Here is a 21,377-nt window from a genome sequence, read left to right as displayed (position 1 = left end):
CTTTAAGCACATGCAAATTTCCCTAGTTTAGGAAGAAATACTTTTAATGTCACTGCTGACCCTTCCGCTTAGAACCAGGCCCCTTGTATAAGAGTTCTGTATGCCACCACTAAGTAAATGTCCTGGGAACTTGGGACAAATCTAAAAGGAAAAACATGCTGCTTTGATATCCAGGAATGTATTCTATTCCAAAGAAAGTCACCTGCTTCGATATATATTTTTTGACAATCTTTAAATTCTAAACAAAATTGTTTTTTCAGAAGGCTTCTATAAAAGGCAAAACCCATACCAAATGAAAAGAAAACAGAAACAAAATAATTATTTTCAAATACACACATGTAGATGGAACGGAAGTCAGAAAAGGAGATTGACTGGATCATTTTTGCCACCATTCCCAGCCATGAATGGCAATGGATGGTGCTATTTCATTAGGAGTGCCACCAGTAGGAGGTTTTTGAGACAAGCAGACAGGGTCTGAAGCATGACTCTGGTCTTACATAGGCAAGGACAGGATGGAGTCAAGTCCAGAAACTTCAGGTCAAGAAGAAAAGATCAAAAAGACAGCCAGCTATAGGCAAATAAGGACCAGAATCCAGCTAGGCTGCTGAGACCCAATCCTGGGAGAAGCTCTTCCATCTCTGTGGCTCTTTACACAAACTGCTGGGCATGAGAAAAGAAGCCCTACAACCTTAGGAACTTTTAATAGTTAAAGGGAAATCTTACACTTTCCACAGGGAGGAAGAAAGAGAAACCACAAGCAAGCAAAGGCCCAGAAATGAGACTAATTAGAGGTTACAAAAAGTAAGTTTGATTTAATATGCCAAGTGCATTTGGGGAAATGGTAAAGAACAGGGATTGAAAGTAAGTAGTGTACCGAGCCTTGAAAACTAAGCAGATAATTTTCAATCTGCTGCAGAAGGGAACTGGGAACAATCAAAGGTTTCTAAATAGAGAAATTACAGAGTAAAAGTACAGGGAAAATTACCAAAAAATAAACACTGCTTGGTTTTTAAGCTTCTTTAGAGAGGGAGGCTTCCAGAGAATGAATTCCACATGAAAAAAAAAAATGCATCTTGAGAAAACAATGCAATCAGAAATAAATAGGAAATGGAGACAACCCAATTCACAGAATTCTGTAAAGTTCATGCAGCTACTGAGAGATGACGAAAGTTGCTGATTTTACATTTTGAAATAAGACGCAGAGCCATAGCAGTGAAAAATAAATGAGACATATATATTCATGACCATCACAAGGGAGAGATGGCTGCAGCCTCATGGAAACAATCACACTGTTTTCCCAACACACCTACATTTTTACAGAAGTTGGCCTCCAAACCTGAATTTAGAAAAACTGAGTTTTAATTCCTATTCAACCTCCAACTATCTTGAGCAAGTCACATATTCACAGTGAATCTCAGTTTCTCCATCTACAAAGAAGGAATATGGGACATAAAATCCTCAGGGTCCCTTTCATGGTTGACATTCCCGGATTCTCTAAGGTCATAAAATGCTCATGAGAGTACAAAATTTTAAAAAGCTACCCTGTTCCTTACTATCCAAAAGGTGCTTGCTTAATCATTTCTTGTTTATACAAAGAAAGTCAAAGTATTTCAAGAAAATTACAATATAGATCTCTTAATGCTGGCATGAATTGATAACAAAGCACTGAAAGAAAATTCTTTTGCACCGTATTTCTCTCTCTGGGCTGGAAGCATGTATTGTGATCTAAATGAGTCATTGTAAGTAATGGATGATGACACTGTATTCCTTTGTCAATAAAGCCTGAGATATGCCTCCAACTCTGCTCATTTGAACATCCCCAGATTTTCAAGAATTGACATTCATTTCCTCCTGCTTTCCTAGCACAAGTGGCTGGTCTTGTTTTATCATCACAATTGAAGGGAATTTTGCTTTATGATGACTTTATTCAATCACACTCTAAAATGGAAAGTAGATGAACAGCGGGGTGGATTAGAAATAACTAGAAGTCAATAACCTGGATCTATATTTAGGGAGCAGTCCTGTAAAATTAATATTTTTGATAGTACTAAACATTTGTTTTATAAAGATTATTTAAATCGTCATATAAACAAATATATATATATTACACAAAAGTTTAGTGCTATTTTAAAATACTTCTATATTCATTATTATAATATTCCTTATATTCTAGCCCTATAATTTCAAATAGGCTAAGGATAGGGAAAGATGGAGAGTAAAAGCACAGGCTGGGGATTTAGAGTAAGGATGCCTAGAACTGCATCCTGGTTTACCTCTCAATATTATGTGTTCCTGGCTGCATCTCTTAATGTCTTAGAGCCTCATTTTTAGCTTAGGTAAGATAGTAGTTAAATCAAAGTTAATAAAGTTAAGCATCAGTAGGCAGCCTATATTTACAGATGAAGTTTGGGAAGGGGGGAGTGATGCAGATAATAAACATCTCTTGCCGGATGGGATTTTAGAACTCAGAAAAGGATAGAACATGAGCAGATACCTACCATACAGTATTCAGTGCTGTAACAGAGATACAAATGTCACAAGAAAGTGACACGGATGTATAGGGGTAGCACAACTAATTTTGTCTAGAAGATAACATCACCAAGCATATCACTAGATTAGTGGAGAGTTCCACAAAATGATATAAAAGAAAATGCTTTTTAAACTTTAAACTCACATAGGAATATTAATTTCTTTCACTTATATAATTGAATAAACAACACTGGAGTTGACTATTTGATATTTATCATATTTCTCATGATGAACTTATCTTAATTAAAACATGAGACATTATTAGGTATATAAAGATATACAATTCGTTTTTGTAGGTAGTTGAAAATATTTCATTATCTCTTGCCTGCCTTTGTGTAAACAATGGAGTAGACCACAATATTCCTTTCCCCTATTTTTTTCATAGAAAATCCACTTAGACTCTAGAATTTCAAATTGATGTTTAATTTGGAAAAAAAATGCATGTCAACTAGAGACATCTAGAGAATTCCTTCAGCTAGCTGCCCACTTTCTTTTTTTTTTTTTTTGCGGTACGTGGGCCTCTCACTGCTGTGGCCTCTCCCGTTGCGGAGCACAGGCTCTGGATGTGCAGGCTCAGCGGCCATGGCTCACGGGCCCAGCCTCTCCGCGGCATGTGGGATCTTCCCGGACCGGGGCACGAATCCGTGTCCCCTGCATCGGCAGGCGGACTCTCAACCACTGTGCCACCAGGGAAGCCCGAGCGGCCCACTTTCTATTCATACTCATAATCATTTTTAAATCTTTATTAAGTATATTCTCTTTAAAGAAATCCACCATCATATGGCAAATAAACCTGTGTTATGAAACCAGGGCAGCCTGTCTGAATTGGAGACCCCATAGGACAAGAATTCCTTCTGTAATAACTGCAGGAATATCTATAACAGAGTCTCCTATAAATAGCACTGTATTATTTGAATGCTTCAATAAATCAGTTTCCAGATGCACTCTGCACAGTTACATTTCCATGATACGCTTTCTGACTATGTCACAAGTTAACCTAAAAAGATTCGAATTTTGTGTTTGCTGTTAGTTTATCGCTTGACATTCCATATTTCTTATTGTTCAGAACAAAAGAATATACACGTTTATACATTTTTCTAAGTTCCACTTATTGGTGTGTGTTATTTGAAACATCATATGAAAATGCACTTGCAAGTCACCCTGGAGGCGACAGAACAATTTACAGAGAGAAGTATGAGCATCGTGCATTCATGGCAGAGCAATGCTCCCTTTTTGATTTGAGTTTTCTAATATCTGCAAATGCCACTGTACACCAATAACAATTTATTTTTTGGTACCACCATTGGTCCTGTGGAAAATATTTTTCCTGGATTTAAAAGAGCACATATATTCAAACATGCACTTACAGTCTGTCCTTGTTCAGGATATGATTTCATGTAGATTGCAGACATTCTCTACTGTGTCTGATTCATCTCTGAATTTTCACGCCTAGAAAGTCCCCAACACAACACCAATGCTAGACACATGTTTGTTGGATGACTAAACATGTCTGTTTATTCCTATCTCTTAGGATGGGAAGTTTGTGGGGTTTACAGGTACAAACTCCAGTTACATCTCCAACTAGCACAAACCCTAGAACTGCTGAGTCCAATCCCATTGCAGGTGAATGCCCCCCAAAAATACTCCAGAAGATTGTATTCTGGGGTTTTTTCCTTCTATAAATTGGGTTATATAATCCAGATATAATGGAGGAAAGACTATCTTTGTGAAATTTGAAGTAGTTTTCTCCTGGAGTAGAAGCAAATTTAATGTGAGCTGCAGCATTTTTTGCTGTTGTTTTTGAGAATAATCCTTTACTTTGAGATGATCAGAATAAATTTTGAGAGAGAAAAAGGAAAATAATTTTGAGAATATGATGTGTGGTTTCCCGAAAATTGCACTTCTTAGAAACAGATCACCTAAAAAGTATTTTCCATCCAAAACTACAGGAGCAGAATAAATAGCATCTCTTTCCTAAAACCCTGCCTACATCTGCTACACATTTTGCCCAAGAATTCTAAAAAAGACCTGCAGAAATACTGTTTGGCTCTATGGCACAGCAATAGAACTAGTACATGGAGATAATTTGGTCAAGGTCAGCATAACTACTGTGGTCAGGGAGATTCAGTAAGAAAGAAAAAACAACAACTAACAACCTGCATCATTTAATTTTCTTTCTCAGATAAAAGCCATGATAGGGTGTGTGCAAGACAAATGGTAGTCAGCTGATGTGCATTTTTATTCCTATTTCCAAGGACAGCAAAAATTGCAATGAAGGATAAATCAAAAGGTATTATTTAATTGACATCCTATTTTCTCCTGGAAGGGGAAACATGTTTTAACCTTACTTTGCTCCTTTTGTTGTTTATTGCAGGCTTAACTCTCCATGTTAACACATCTGTTTGTCCCAGGGTTTTATCCATTTTCCTTAAGAATTTGATTCCTACTAAAATAAAATGTTTCTAGGAGAAATACCATTGGAAGGTGCTATCAGGTCCTGAGAAAGAAGGCTTGGAATACAAGCTTTCATGGGTGGTTGGGATGAAAGAAACAAAAGAAAAACATGAAAATATGAGATATTAAATTGCAGGGACAATAAAATTTAGGTCTTGGCTGGAAGCAGGGGAGCCAGTTACTATAACACCAGTTTGTCTTGGACTAGATCCACCTGTAAATAATTTATCTACGTGTCCACAGAAAAATCAGGAATAAATGTAGTCACAGCTGATATTTTCTCACATAACAACCTAAAAATAAATTATTAAGCTTATATATTTTAAAAAGATTTTGTAGATTGAATTTTCATAAAGACTCCAAACATCTGGATCTCCATGGAATTTCACCCTATATCTACTCACCCTTTCCACCACCGCTTAGTATTATAGATAAATCTAAAAGTAACACCAGATGGTAGAGTGATGGCTGAGAAAGGAGAGCTGGCAAATAAATGTGCATAAGATGGAAACTTTCAATGGTGAAACTGGTTTGAGTATCAAGACAATATTTGCCAAGATCACGTAAAAAGAAATCAATTTCTGCTTGTATATTCTCTAAGGAATCTATGTTGCTTTAGTAACATACAAGAGATGAAATTCAACATGATTTCTATGTACTTTGACTTTTCCTTTTTGGTCTCAGTTTGATACAATTGAGTCTAGAATGTTGAAAGCCATTCCTATAGTATTTTAAATTACATGGAATTTAAAAAAATATACCATAACATGAAAGAGCAATAACATGTTTTTAAAATGAACGGTACCACAAATGATATATAAGGAGACTTCCTCTGGTCTATTTTTTCATTCCTGAATTCTGATTTGACTTAAAAAGAATGTACCAATATGTGCACTGGAAAATTGTAGAAAATACTAGATATAATTAGAAACTTTCATAATTTCTTTTGAGAATATATTTTATTTTAATCACATAAGCACACACACGTGTGTATCTGTAGATATATATGTACATATAAAGCATACATATGGGTATATATGTATCTATAAATAGCACGTACCTGTAAATGTATATATTTTATTTTTATTTTTATTTATTTATTTTTTTTTTTGCGGTATGCGGGCCTCTCACTGTTGTGGCCTCTCTCGTCGTGGAGCACAGGCTCCGGACGCACAGGCTCAGCGGCCATAGCTCACAGGCCCAGCTGCTCTGCAGCATGTGGGATCTTCCCGGACCGGGGCACAAACCTGTGTCCCCTGCATCGGCAGGCAGACTCTCAACCACTGCGCCACCAGGGAAGCCCTAAATGTATATATTTTAGATAGGTAGATATTGAGTAGAGAGGGAAAGAAATCTCTCACCATACCTGATATATCATATGCCCTCACTACATATTATCTTTAGCAGGAGAACATCTTAAAAATTAAAGGAGATTCAACAGCTTTGAAACAAACTACAGGTGACTTGTAGTCAAATGGCTGAATTGTAGGCTTTCTGAGCATAAAGTATAAAGACCACAAGCTGGAGGTCGATCTATTAATATTTAAGAAACAGCTGAGTCACAAACTGTTTATATCTTAGAAATTGTCTAGTTCACCTCCCGCCTATTTCTATTCAGAAATTTGCCCATCTTCTTAATAGATAGCCATTTAATCTCCATTTAATCAAAAAGTTTACTCTTTTACATGGGTCATTGTCAAACAGTTCCATTAAAAATGTTTCCATTGTATTCTAAATGTTTTAATTATAACGAGTTAAAATCCTTAGCAAATTTTGCAGTCTAAACTGGTGACAGGTGACACAGGATATAAAAAATCATACCTTAGTATAATCATAATAATTGAACTTTCACCTTTTCCTATCATCATCCTTTTATTGCCTTTTTTGTTTAGTAAGAGGAACTATGGTTTGAGGTGAACAAAATTGGGTTTGAAATCCCAGCAATTATACCTAAAAGCTGTATAGACTTGAACAAGCAACTTTTCTCTCTGGGTTTCAATAATCTCACATCTGAAATCAGAATGGTAATTTATGTGGTTAAGAAAAAAAGAAAAAGGAAGAAAACAGAAGGAAAGAAATAAAACAGAATAAAATTCTGCTTTATTTACAGAACAGAAATAGAGTCACAGATGTAGAAAACAAACTTATGGTTACTAGCGGGTAAGGGTGGGGAGGGATAAATCAGGAGATTGGGATTGACATATACACACTACTATATATAAAAGAGATAACTAATAAGAATCTGCTGTATAGCACAGCCAACTCTCCTCATTACTCTGTAATGGCCTATATGGAAAAATAATCTTAAAAAAAGAGTGGATATATGTATATGTATAATTGACTAACACAACAATGTAAATCAACTATACTCCAATAAAATAAAATTTTATTAAAAAAGAATAAAAGAAAAAAAAGAAACAAAAATGTCTATGTTTTTTGTATGTTGTGTTATTTCAGCTCTATCGCAGGCAGTTTCACCCACTGTGTCATTTAATGCTCATTTATGTTGGATACATATTATCAAATATATATTTAAATTTGAAAAAATAAACAGTTCCATCAAATTTAAATCAAATTCCCTATATTTATAAAGCTAGAAAACAGTTCATATTTATTTTAAGCCATTATGTAAGAACTTTCCAGGGCAACTTTCTAAGAATCTACATTCATGGGAATCACTTTGTAGTGCTAGTCTCATACAGCTCACTTAAAAAAAAAAAAAGGAAGAAAAATTCCCTCAACTTATAGTAACACAGATTTCAATGGGTTATTTTGCTCTTTGCTTTTCATTTCTGTTTTAAAATATAAACCAAGTCTTTAAAGAATGTTAATACTATTTTTGCATTAAGCACTTGGAAAACTTTCATCGTGGTAAAGAGTGATATGCACTTTGCATTATAAAAAAAGACAAAAATACTTCCAATAAGCATAGGATTTTTCCCCAAAGAATAAAAAGAATTATTCACGGAAAAGACAACGACAATCAACTTATTTCAAATCCTTTCTCAAAAGGATAAATACACATAGAGATCGAATATAAGGAAACTACTACTGGTCCAAGTAGGAAGACTAAATTCTAGCCAATGTCCTTTCTGAGGCTCACTTTTTTCCTCTGAAAAGTGATGATCAAACTCTCTTCCTTGTGTTTCTTGCAAGTATGTCATACACTTCAAATCAGATAATATGTGTGAAAGTTCAGTGAAAACTATAAAAATCTATTCAAGTACAAAGGACTATTATTTGACAGCCATGCAGATAAAACAGCCACATATATATGCCATTTCAAAAGCTTTAACACCTTTAAAATGTAAGTAATGAGCACGTTAGGTGCCATGCCAGGTGCCAAGGCTACACAGATGGATCAACCATGCTCCCTAAGCATTCAGAACCTCTATATCAGGAGCTTCAGACATATTCATACTCTTTGATTCAATAAATCCATTTCTGGGGATTATTATCTACAGAAATAAAATCCTAAATATGGGGAAAAAGATCATATCAAAAGCCTTTTGTTGCATAGTTATTTATAATAGCAATAATATTTGAAATGATACAATTATCAACTACAAGCATATAGGTAAATTACATAATTTCATTTTCTTAATGAAATATTAGAGCCATTAAAATTATAAAGAATATGACTGGAAAGTCCCTTGATCTAACGGTCAGTTGAAATAACCAGGATAGAAGATTGTGAGTTAACTATAATTACCAGTGGGTAAAATTTTATAAAATAAATATTGTCATAGGGGAAAAGTAATGAAAAGACATATTCAAAGTTATCAATTATTGTTAACTTTGGTTGGTAATATTACATGCAAAAATTCAAAGGGGGAGCCTCATTTCTATATTTTGCAATTTTCTGATGGATCTACTATACTTATAATGGCTTTTATTATATATATTTATATAATATATTTATTCATGGCTTTTTATTACAGAGATAATCACATGGTACAAAGGAGTGAGCTCAGTAATAGATTATATTACTGCTGAATATATGTAAAACTCAGATATTTCTAATTTGCTTCTGATCATGTTTGCCATAAAAATCATTAGAAAAAATAATAGACGTCAAAAATTTCCCAACAGAGCTTCCCTGGTGGTGCAGTGGTTGAGAGTCCGCCTGCTGATGCAGGGGACACGGGTTCGTGCCCCGGTCCCGGAAGATCCCACATGCCGCAGAGCGGCTAGGCCCGTGAGCCATGGCCGCTGAGCTTGCGCATCTGGAGCCTGTCTGTGCTCCGCAACGGGAAAGGCCACAGCAGTGAGAGGCCTGCGTACCGAAAAAAAAAAAAAAATTCCCAACAACTTCATTTAAAATATATAGATCATGCTTTAATTAATAGCTCTCTGGGCTAGCAAATTAAAAAAACACACAAAAAAACACACTTTTCTTATTTCTACTCATTATGTCCCCAACATTAATTTCAACTGTCCTAATTTCTCTTGAAAAGTTAACTTTTATGACCAGTGCATTTTGTCAAGATCAAAATCTAAATGCATGAAGAATTAACCTTGTACAATAATGAATTAACAAGATCTGGAAAAGATAAAATGAATCACTAAATGATTATCATTAGTAAAATGTTCCACTGTGTTCTCTTATAGGGAATGATGGAACACTCTTTTATTGAACCCCATTATCCTAATGAGAAGATATTCTACACTTGATCATAGCCAAAAGGCTGGAGAAGATATTGTAATGACTTGCTGCCAGTGCTTAATGAAGAGATTTCTTAACTATTGAAACCATATCTGTTTGATTAAGGAGTCCCTTCCAATATCCATGCATCCTCTGCTCTTTAGTGTGTGGCAGAATGTACAGACTGCATATAAACTCTGGTTATTCTTTCATGAAGGGAGACCTTATCTACCAATGGCAAATGCTGTTCCGAATGAACTTAAAAAAAGGTTAAGTTTCCACTTTGTGCAGACTTTGTTTAAATCTTGGTTCAATCACTTACTGATTTGTGACATTGCGCAGATCACTTAATACTCCATTGCTTTAGTTTCCTTTTCTGGAAAATATAATACCAACCTTATAGTGCTATTGTGAGGATAAAAGGAGATAATAAATTAAAAGCTCTTAGAGTAATGCCTGCACAGAACTAATTCTGTGTACCTAGCACTGGACATGATTCTAAATAAAGTGAAAATTCTGGAATCCATCAGAACCTTGATATTATTATTGGGTACATAAATTAGTAATGCATTAGTTGTTTCTTTTTTAAGAACATGATAGGATGATTCTGTTAACGGTTCTAACGTTTCTATGCTCTTCAAATGACAGTCTCACAGACTCACAGACATAGAAAACAAATTCACGGTTACCGAAGGGAGTAAACATAACATTGTTACCAAAACAAATTTATGGTTACAAATTAGGAGTATGGGATTAACAGATACAAACTACTATACATCAAATAGATAAGCAACAAGAATTTACTCTATAGCACAGGAAATTACATTCAATACTTGTGATAACCTACAATGGAATATAATCTGAAAAAAATAACTGCAGCACTTTGCTGTACACTTGAAACTAACACAATATTGTAAATCAACTATACTTCAATAAAAAATAAACTAACAAACATGATTATTCTCAGTTACTCCGACTTACAATGTCCAGAGCAAGCAACCTTGAAATTCAAAATTTGTTCTAACAGAAAATTGGAATAGGAAGTTGCATATTTACAACTTTATTATAAAAAAAGAAAAAAAAACATACAAAAATCACATCAATCTCGTTGGCTTCACAAAACGCAAGTATACTTTCTACAGAGGACATATTCTTCCCATCGTCTTCAGCCCTCAGTTACGAAGGTAGGGAAAGTGGGACTAACTAGAGCTTAACTTGAGCTATATGTGTAAAATCATATTAGTAGAAAGGCCACTGGATAGCAAAGCCTCCTTTATCGTATTCACTCATGTAACTGGGCTCCCCTGGAAACATGTTTACCACCAAGATAGAAACCTGAAACAGCCACGTGTCCTACTGAATTTGTGTAAGATGAAAGGTAGTTCCATCATGAGAGGTCTTGGTAATCTATAATAAACACGTAGGAAAAGCTGTTGGCATCTTAAGAGTTTTGTCCTAACAATTCCATTTTCAGGCAATGCAGGCACACCAAGAAAAGCAATTTGCTCCTTGAAATTCTGCCATCATAAAATCTCTAGGACAGTGCCAAGCACATAGAAACTACTTGGTAAATGCTTGCTAATTAAATGAGAAAAGTAGGTGAGCCAGAATCAGTTTCCGGTCTCTCTACTAATTTTAAACAATGAAAGAAGAATCAGCTTGAAAATGGAAGTCTTTGAAATCATCTCTTTATATAAGGTTTACTTTTGCTAATATTTAGTATATATCTAGTTTAATTCTTTGATATTTAACCAGGTTGTCAAGATTCTTGTTAAAATGTTATTTAAAATTAAATGTATTTTTTATTGCGAAAACTACTAACTTAAAAAAGAAAACTCGGGCCTCCCTGGTGGCGCAAGTGGTTGAGAGTCCGCCTGCCGATGCAGGGGATACGGGTTCGTGCCCCGGTCTGGGAGGATCCCATATGCCGCGGAGCGGCTGGGCCCGTGAGCCATGGCCGCTGAGCCTGCGCGTCCGGAGCCTGCGCGTCCGGAGCCTGTGCTCCGCAACGGGGGAGGCCACAACAGTGAGAGGCCCGCATACCACAAAAAAAAAAAAAAAAAAAAAAAAAAGAAAACTCTTCCTGAACCCTTTCAAATTTAAGCAGAAACATTTGCAATTATTCCCACAAGTTAATGCTGAAGTGATATTTCCCAGACTGCTTCTGTTTCTGTCACAACTTACAGTTTGGCTTTCTTTTGGCTGCTGTTCCCCATGGCTTGGCGCTTAAAAATATCAGTTCTCCTTTATAAATATCATTCATTAGTGCTACTGATTGAAGGCCACATAGTCATATTACAGTTTTATTCAGGTAAATTTATCCAGAGGCTAGTGCCATGCACGCTTATGATTTTCAGACATATACTTAAAAGACACACGTTAAAAATAAAATGTCACTGCATTAGGCAGGAATTGCAAAGAAAATAGTGAATTACAATGGAGCTTCCAAAATGTCCTTCTAAAATGAGTGACCTTTTTATTTTTTTTGAGCTAAAGACAAAAGTATACATGCATAACTTGATCTAATCATCAGAGTGTAATAACATGCATTTATAAGCATTCTGGGGATGACACATACCCCTGGTGAATAAGGTCATCATGTCAAGTTCAGAAAAACAGGCCTCTACAACTTTGTCCAATGAACTCTTCCGATGGTTCAATTTTAAAGGAGGCACACGAGCCATCTTGTCAAGTCTCTTGTCATATAACACCTATTGTTATTTGCTCTGGACTCTGACACGCTTTCCCCATAATAACAAAATAGGGGAAATTTTAATTCTAATTCACAAGCATTGATCTTCACTAATCAATTCCACTATGTCAGAGTTGATATCATATTGACTGAGGTAACCAAGTTAACTCTAGATTTCAAATTACAAAAAAGCAGTGGCATGAAATACCTATCAGGGTTTCAATGCAGATGTTTGAAAGAAAAAAAAGTTTTGCTACCTTCAGCCAAATATTTTCCTGCAAAAATTATCTAATTTCTATTGACTTCTATATTTTTTTAAAAATGAAAGCAATCAGGCTTCCCTGGTGGCGCAGTGGTTGAGAGTCTGCCTGCCAATACAGGGGACACGGGTTCATGCCCCGGTCCAGGAAGATCCCACATGCCACGGAGCAGCTGGGCCCGTGAGCCATGGCCGCTGAGCCTGCGCGTCCGGAGCCTGTGCTCCGCAACGGGAGAGGCCACAACAGTGAGAGGCCCGAGTACCGCAAAAAAAGAAAAAAAAGAAAGCAACTTAACCTTCACAATGTCAATCTCCTTTATGGGATATACACCATCACATTATGAGAATACTGGTAATATCTTTTAAATATTTATACATTTGTCTATACTCATGCTAGGGCTGAAAATCAGTGCGCCTAAAACAAACTCACTGTTTTCAGCTCCTTATTAGTTCTCTTCCTGAACATTTTCATTATGGCACCAAGTCATTTCAACTGTTTGTATGTCATCATTTCCTCCATTTTCACATCTAATAAATCATCGATTTTTACTGTTCTATTTTTACCTGTTTAACTGCTCTCCTTCATTTCCAGCGAAATCAATTCACATTTATGGGACTGTACAGCCTTCTGGTTTCTCTTCACTGCTAATCTTCCTCTCTCGAGTCTGTCCTAAGACCATCCCCACACCAAGCTTTCTGAAGAGTTTCCTTAACAATATCACCTTCTACTTCAAAGTTGACAGTGGTTCAATATTACCCTTCGGTCTGGCATTGAAGACCCCGAAATATCTTTCTACCTCACTATTCTCCACAAGTTATGTATATGAACCTTATGACTGGATTCATCTTGTCTATTCCTTTGTAAGTCAGGAAGACTAAAAGGGTGAATATGCTGGTGATGGGTCATCAGAAGGCGATCGTGCAAAAGTGTTTCTAAAGAAGACTCTTAAGAATGATGGAAACTGAGGCTGAACATCTATCCTCATTCTATCTGGTTGCTGCTTTAGAGAAATAAATATTATTTATTTATGTTCTGGAGAAGTAAATAAATAAAAGACACACACAAAAAAGACTGCAAACTAAGCAGTCACGAAACCAAGGCAGATGGATAAAAATTCCACAAATTGGCTTGCTGGGGCACTGCCAAAGCGAGCTTCAATTTTTTTTTTTTTAATGTGATCTAAAAGGAGAAGCAAAAGAGGGAAAGCACTTAATTATTATTGTTATTATCATCACTACACTCTGTAACAGTTGTTCAGTAAGGAGAGTTTGTTATGTGGTTTTCAAAACAGGTCAACACATCTATAGCTAAGTGAATCACTTCACGTCTCGATTATTTTATTGCCTCTTGTTGGGTTTCTTCTTTCCAGTCTCTTCTACTTCCTTGCTATCTTCCAACTCCATCCTTCTCAGACCCAGCCCTCCCCCCTCCTGTTGCTACCCTAGTATGGACAGAGTGTGCTCTGGCTTCCTACCATCTACTACTTCACTTTCAGCTCCTGGAGAGTGCTCACAGTCTGACAAGACTTTCAAGTCTGTTTCCTTTGTCTCCCAGATGAACCTTAAGCTTTGGTTATGCATATGTCATTTCTCTCCCTCCAGGCTCATATCAACATCAGAGGTTTTGCTCCTGATATTTTCTCCATCGAAAATAGTCTTCAGGTACCTCACCATGGATCCATATCCTTTGTCCTTGGACTTTCTAACTTTGTGCTCTGGACTTTCAGAACTCTTGTTTGCTTATCTCCTCTGTCATATCTATTGATAATATTCTATCATCCATGAAATGTATGAAGCCACTATGTGTCTCTTATATGCCCAAAACTCTTCTCGTGTGAAATATACACCAGTTGTGTCTTGGTCCTCATCTTTACAGGTCTCCTGTAGCTCACAATAGATAGCACAGCAATGGGCGAGAAGTTAGCAGCCAAAAATGCCTCGCAATTGCTTTCTAAAGTAACTTGCCAGCAATAAAAATCCTACCTCATTTTATGGATTCTTTACAGTTTCACACAAACATCATATTTAGGATTATTTTACTTTTCCTCACACTTTAATTCTTTTCTTAATGGAATACAAACTCATGGTTAAAAGCTCCCTCTACTGGTTATTTTTTAACATATCAAGAAGAAATTTTAAAAACAATTATCCAAAATTACCTAAAATATATTTCCTAAGAAGTTATCATTCATCTCAAATATAATTCATAAAAGTCATCAGTGATATGTCTTTTCATTCATCTGTGCTTCTACTCATATGATCCAGTTTCGGAGGAATGTATGCTACTATAGTTTGTAATCCTTTATTTCTTTCGATGAAATGCTTGATTTTTCTTCTTTCCATAAATTCTACTATGCCTCATTCTATACACTCCAATCAGGCTTACAACTCCAGGATTTCCTGGGAGGCAACACAGCATAGTGACAGAGCTCTAGGATTCTGGAGTCAGGCTGCCTTCCTCTGAACTGCCTCTGGCTTGACGCTTTATTAGCAGCAATCAACCTGATGAATTCATAAACATCTGTGTATCTCACTTTCCTCACAAAAGAAATGGGAATAACAATAGTTCTTCTCTCAGACTATCGCTGCAGGTTTTAAATGTTCAGTCAAAGCATTTAGCACAAGTAAGTATTACATCTTCAGATCCTGGTAAGGCCATGCCTCACTGCTCCCTCAAAGGCAGAGAATGAATGCAATTTGTGGAGTCTTTTTCCCAGTGTCTTTGACTTTTTTTATTCTCTGAACTTTGCCATGATTCTGTTGTCAATGTCCTCTATCTTCTTCCCAGAGCTTCCCAATGATCTTGTTTGTATTGCCTTCTGTTCATTTATTTTATTTTTTATCACTGTGGTAAGGACACTTAACATGAGATCTACCCTCCTAACCATTTTTTTTAAGTGTGCAACACAGTATTGTCATCTACACACAAAATGTCGTATAGCAGAACTCTAGAAAGTATTCATCTTGCGTTAACTGGAATTTTTATCCAAAAGAGTTAGAAATCAGGATCTCAAAGAGATATTATTATCATCCCCATGTTCACTGAGGCACTATTCACAATAGCTGAAATGTGAAAACAGCATAAATGTTCACTGATGGATGAATGGATTTTAAAAAGTGGAATATATCTATGACGGGATATTCAGCATTAAAAAAGAAGGAAATTCTGTAATATGTGACAACATGGATGAACCTTGAGGACATTATGCTAAGTGAAATAAGCCAGGCACAGAAGGACAAATACTGCATGCTTCTAAAATAGCCTTCCCCATATTTCTTGATGTCCTTCAATTTACTTGCTAGATATCATCCAAAATGGCTCATACTCTTTTTTTTTTTTTTTTTTTTGCGGTGCGCAGACCTCTCACTGTTGTGGCCTCTCCCGCTGCAGAGCACAGGCTCCGGACGCACAGGCCCAGCAGCCACGGCTCACGGGCCCAGCCGCTCCGTGGCATGTGGGGTCTTCCCGGACCGGGGCACGAACCCGTGTCCCCCGCATCAGCAGGCGGACTCTCAACCACTGCGCCACCAGGGAAGCCCTGGCTCATACTCTTGACTTGTTCCTTGAATGAAACACAATGGGAGTTGGCACACACTTTCATTAGAGTCTTATTTTATCCTTTTCATTATATCTCACCAAAGACTTTCAACTTGAGTTGATTTAATGATTACTGGATTTCAGAATCATGGCTGCCAACTAAAACACATTTTCTTCAAATTACATTCCCTATGTTTAAGAGCATGTTTATTGATGGGAGGTATATTGCTTGTAGCATATAACGTTAGGCATGTGGACCCTGGAGACAGAAACGCTGGTCCTATAACGTGTTTGTCCTTGGCAGTTCGGTAATCTCGTCCTTCAACTGTAAAACAGGTATTATGCTTATTTCTATTATTTTCATATAATTAAAGATTATTGAAGTAGATTATCATGTAGCCTGTTTCTAACCACTACCTATTATCTCACAGGTATATAGTTGAAGATACCTGTAATGAGCAGTGCTGGTAAGATTAATATGTGGTATCACCACAATATATATTTAAGTATATATATGTTTCAAGCTAATTTTTTAAACTTCAATTTAAAATCATATTGACTTTGGTTTTGGTAAGAATGATATCCCAGGAATCTATTTTTATCACCCAATGGTAAAGTTAAGATGAAAAAGAAAGAATACTTCCAACATAAATCTCAGAATGTTGACACTTTACCATGAAGGTCATTTCAACAGCAAATTGTTTTGGTCTTCATGATATTTTGGAAACATTTCAGCACATTTCCAAAAGACTGTTTCAAATTTAGATTTCATGGTAAACATCTGGGTTTCTTTCTTGGTCCATTTAGCTGCATTTCATATATATACCCTCCACTCCTTCAGAAAATAAAACTAGATTTTGTGAAAACTCAGGAGGTGAAAGATAACAGCATTACACAAAATTAAGGGGTCTGGGTGACCTAGTTTGGATAGTCAGTTTTAATTCTAGAAAACATATTGAGATTCTCTGAGGAAAGGATATTATGCATATTTTAGCGTCACTTTGTAAAGGCAGAGCTTTCAGAAGTTGGGAGTACAGCTAAAATTCATTTGTTCAAATACAAGCAGCATCACCAACATTTAAAATTGTTTAGCATTCAATATTACTAATCTTGCATTGTACAGTCCTAAATACTTGATCCAGAGTTCTTCCCTTTATAACCAAGCCACATTTTAACTTATTGTCTTGACACTGGATATGTTGACTTATGCAGAATCTATATTGTATAAACTTTACGCAAAAGTTATAATCAGTCAGCTCTAGAAAGTCACATGAGATAATTTTCTGTATTCAGAAAATTGTTATTTTTCCTACATGAAGATTTTTGAACTGGGTTGTTGAACACTTAAATCTTCAGATGTTGTTTAGATTTTTATCTTGTTATTTTTTAGTAGCAATGTATTTACACTAAATTCAGGACTCAGCATCTCTTCCTTCTTCTACAGTTACCCCCATCTTTAGGTAATATCCTAAAACGTTTTTTGAAAACTCTTTGAAGTTTCCATATTTCTATTTTAATATGTTCTCCCAGTTATCCCAGAACAGCTTTCCTTTCTTTTGATAAGCCTTCCATAGTTTTCAAATTATATAGCAGATGTATGCCAAGTCTCCAAGATTACAAGCAATCATGGTTTCTATCTTTATGTACAGGCTGTGTGGAGCCTTTATAAATGTCCCAAGTTAGACTAGGGCTTGATCTACCTAAGTGCTAAGTATTAGCTGTTGTTATTGTTATTGTTATTGCTGGATGCATTAATACTCCTGCCTTTCTCAAGAGAACTCATACTGCGACGATATAAAAAGAAGATAAGTGTGGAGAGTGCAGCTCAACAGGTGGATAGCCCTAAATTTATCCTTATGAAATAGAAATATTATTTCCCCAACTGAGGTCACATAAATGAAAATGTAGGATCCTGCCATCTTCGTTTTTGTCTGAGGTACCAGCAGGGCAGTAGAGAAAGGTCATTAAGTGACCACAGTCCACGCCACCCACAGAGATTCCAGTGTAGAAGAGATTTATCTGACCCACTATCCCCAAATGATTCTGGTTCATCTTTAACAGCATTGTATGATGAAAAAATTTTTTTGTTTTGTTTTGGTGATCAGAATCATGGATGCAGACTGCCAACATCTTTATCACTTATTATTTTAAGCAAAGCAATGGCAGACATATTGGAACTGACTTATTCAATCATTGTAAGAAATCAGTCTATCAATGTAGCAAGATTTGAAAAATTCTAGAAGATGAGACAGCAAGGAGAAGGGTTTTATATTCTATCAAAAATACTTGTACATTCAAAAACAAAGAAACAAAAAGAACTATGAAAAACTCTCATACCATGTATACGATTAAGAAACAGATGTAGGAATAGAAAGCTCTTCTCCCATCCCCAACCTCACTCATCCCTCTTTTCAGCCTCACACTCAATACCCCCATCCTCACCTCTCCTCAAGTCTTATTTGGTTCCTTCTTTTCCTCACTTGTCTTTCTCTTTCTCAGTCTAGGCAATTTCTACATGATGGCACATTTTAACCACTCAACCTTAACTGTTAGCGTGCCACAACTTTTTAGATGACAATTTATTCACATTAGGAAATGGTAGTAAAATGAGGTAATTCTTGTTTAATCTTACTTAGAATATGAAACCTCACTAGTACCAACAAACTAGAAAAAAGGTGAATTGAAATTATTTCAAAATCTAAAGTTAGATTTTAAAAATACAGCCTAAAATGTTAAATTAAAAATATTAATGTATACATTTAGTTTTATTTCTTGGGTTTTAGCTCTTTGAATATAATAATAATAATGCAAAGAATGAAAGAAACAAAAATAATAAACAAAAAGAGAACTGAAGAGAACTATGCTTTCTCCCCAAATATTCCATTTCTGTTTGATTTCATGGATAAATACTTTTATTGATGGCACTAAGTAAACTTAACATTGGCTTAGCTTGCAGTTCTCATAACTTCAAATTGCTGAGGGTCTGGATTCCTGAACATTTGACAAAACTGAGTAAATGCCTATTTACCATAAATTTTGGAGAAAGTAGCTACTAGCAAATTTAGTCTACACAGCCCATTAGAGATTCTTTTCAGCCACAGTAAAATTTTTATTCTTAATCCCAATAGGATTCTTTCCAGTAATACTCTATGATTATTAGTGGATGGTAGTTTTTCTGATTACAATACCAACTTTTGAAAATGTAGTTTCTCTTCTACATATCTTAAATATATTCTTTCTCTTTTTTTTTTGGTATAATGATCAAATCAATTATAAAGAGAGGTTGGAAATCTACTACCTGAAGAACAACAATGTGGGTAAACCTTTAAATTATAAACGCACTGAATTTCTCTCTCTTCTTTATAAAAGTGATAGAATATTATATAACAACTACAATAAAAGCAGAAGATAATTTCAACAAGAGAGAAAAATGAGGCTAGGCCAGGTAGCTGACATAAAATACTCTTCACCGACAATGGATAGAAGCAAGGAATGCATGACAAGTTCTGAGTTTCACTGGAATAGCACAGTAAACTCATTTCAAGTTGAAACAAAATAATGACATTTGAGGGAAAACAAGTTTTAGAATATGTGACATGGATGTGTTTGTATAATGAGCTTTATACATTATCCATGCTCAACATAGAAATGACACCTGCAAAATCATTAAATTTAAATTGTGTGAGATCTATGCAAACCAATCTGAGGCTACTACTACAAAACTCTTGAAACAACTCCATGAAGTTTAAATTCTGGCATTAAATGTTCATAAGGAAAAACAGGATCTACTTGATAATTTCTGGTCTCTGTATAAAGTGATTTACATACTAATTCCCTGATGTATAATAGATGATCACTGGGAATAATTATGTAATCCAAACTGGGTAGTCAGCGCTAAATATCATCATATTTTCTAATATATTTGGATGCTCAGATACATGTAAAATTTTAAAATATATATGATTATTACCAAAACTCAAATAACTATTCAAAACTTAAAACTAAGAAATATACACTTATATATTTATTTAACAAACGATTTAACACTTTCTAAGTTCCAGGCCCTGCACTGTATGCTGGGTTTCAATGATGAGCAAAACAGAACCTCTGCCCTGAAGCAACTTTGGCAAAAATGTTAAAGAAATCAAATATCAGGCACAGATGATAGTTTTCTACTTTTCTAGCCCACATCTTTCTGTGTTGTTTAGCTTGACAAAGTTCCTGGCAAATTCTCAGTTTGAGATTTTCAGGTATTCCTCAACAGAAGATACACATTTCCAGGTTGCCAATCTGATACGGTGAGTTATACCAAAGGACTGCAGACAATGTTCTAAATTTAGGAAAGGTTTCTTGGTTCACTCTCCCTGTACTGCTTAGGGCTTTGAAGCCAGATCTCTTGGGCCCTGCTCACTAAATGTTCCTTAAACACTGAATTAAAAGCCCGATGGAGATAAAAAGCAGTGGGCAAATATTCATGTGATTCCACGTTTCCCTGTGATCTGCTCCCTAGTCTGACAACTCTGGTGCCTTTGGCCTGCTCCTTTTCCTGAGCTGTCATCCAGCCTGAGACGTTAGTAGCTTAGAAATCATGAAGGCTCTTGTATAATCTGGACACAGCAAGGCCTAGTGGACTTTGGTTTCAGCCTCAGCTGCTGCTCACGAGTGATCTGACCTTTGGCAAATCATTTAACCCTCCCGACGTTCAGGTTTCCCACGGGTAAAATACAAGTTTGTCCTAGATGCCCTCCAAAGTCACTTCGAGCTGGAAAATGTCACGAGTTTATGAACACAATAAACACTAGGCTCCTGCCATTATGGCACAATCCTAGTTCAGTTTTTTTGGCTGGAAAATTTCTTTAAAAATAAGCTAACACTGCACTCAATGAAAAAATTTAAAAAGTAACTATTATTTGCCGATGTGGTAATCATTTAAAACAAAGGTATGAAGGCAATCATTAGAAGTGGGGAGTGATAAAATCAATAATAAGCAATCCAAAGGAGAAATGAGGTAAGTGAAAGGCTTACAAAGTCACTAAGTCAATGAAAGAGAGAGTGGGAATTCTATTCACTGAACATTAGTTACTCAATGGGAAACTTTTATTGAGCATCTATGTTCTAAGTATGGTTCTTGACCCTGAGGACACAGCTATAAACAATACACACATGGTCTTGGTCCTTATATATTTACACCATAGTCAGAGGGAAGGAAGGAACATAGGTAGAGAAAGAAATGAGATAATTTTACATAATAATAAACAGT

General features: G+C 35.8%; 1 pseudogene; it reads right to left on the bottom strand.

The window, feature by feature from the left end:
- Positions 1–9,519: 9,519 nt before the first annotated feature.
- LOC132496608 (U2 spliceosomal RNA) lies at positions 9,520–9,684 on the bottom strand (annotated as a pseudogene).
- Positions 9,685–21,377: the final 11,693 nt, after the last annotated feature.

The sequence above is a fragment of the Mesoplodon densirostris genome, chromosome 9, assembly GCF_025265405.1.
Source record: "Mesoplodon densirostris isolate mMesDen1 chromosome 9, mMesDen1 primary haplotype, whole genome shotgun sequence".
Lineage (NCBI taxonomy): Eukaryota > Metazoa > Chordata > Mammalia > Artiodactyla > Ziphiidae > Mesoplodon > Mesoplodon densirostris.
This window is presented reverse-complemented; position numbering and strand designations above follow the sequence as displayed.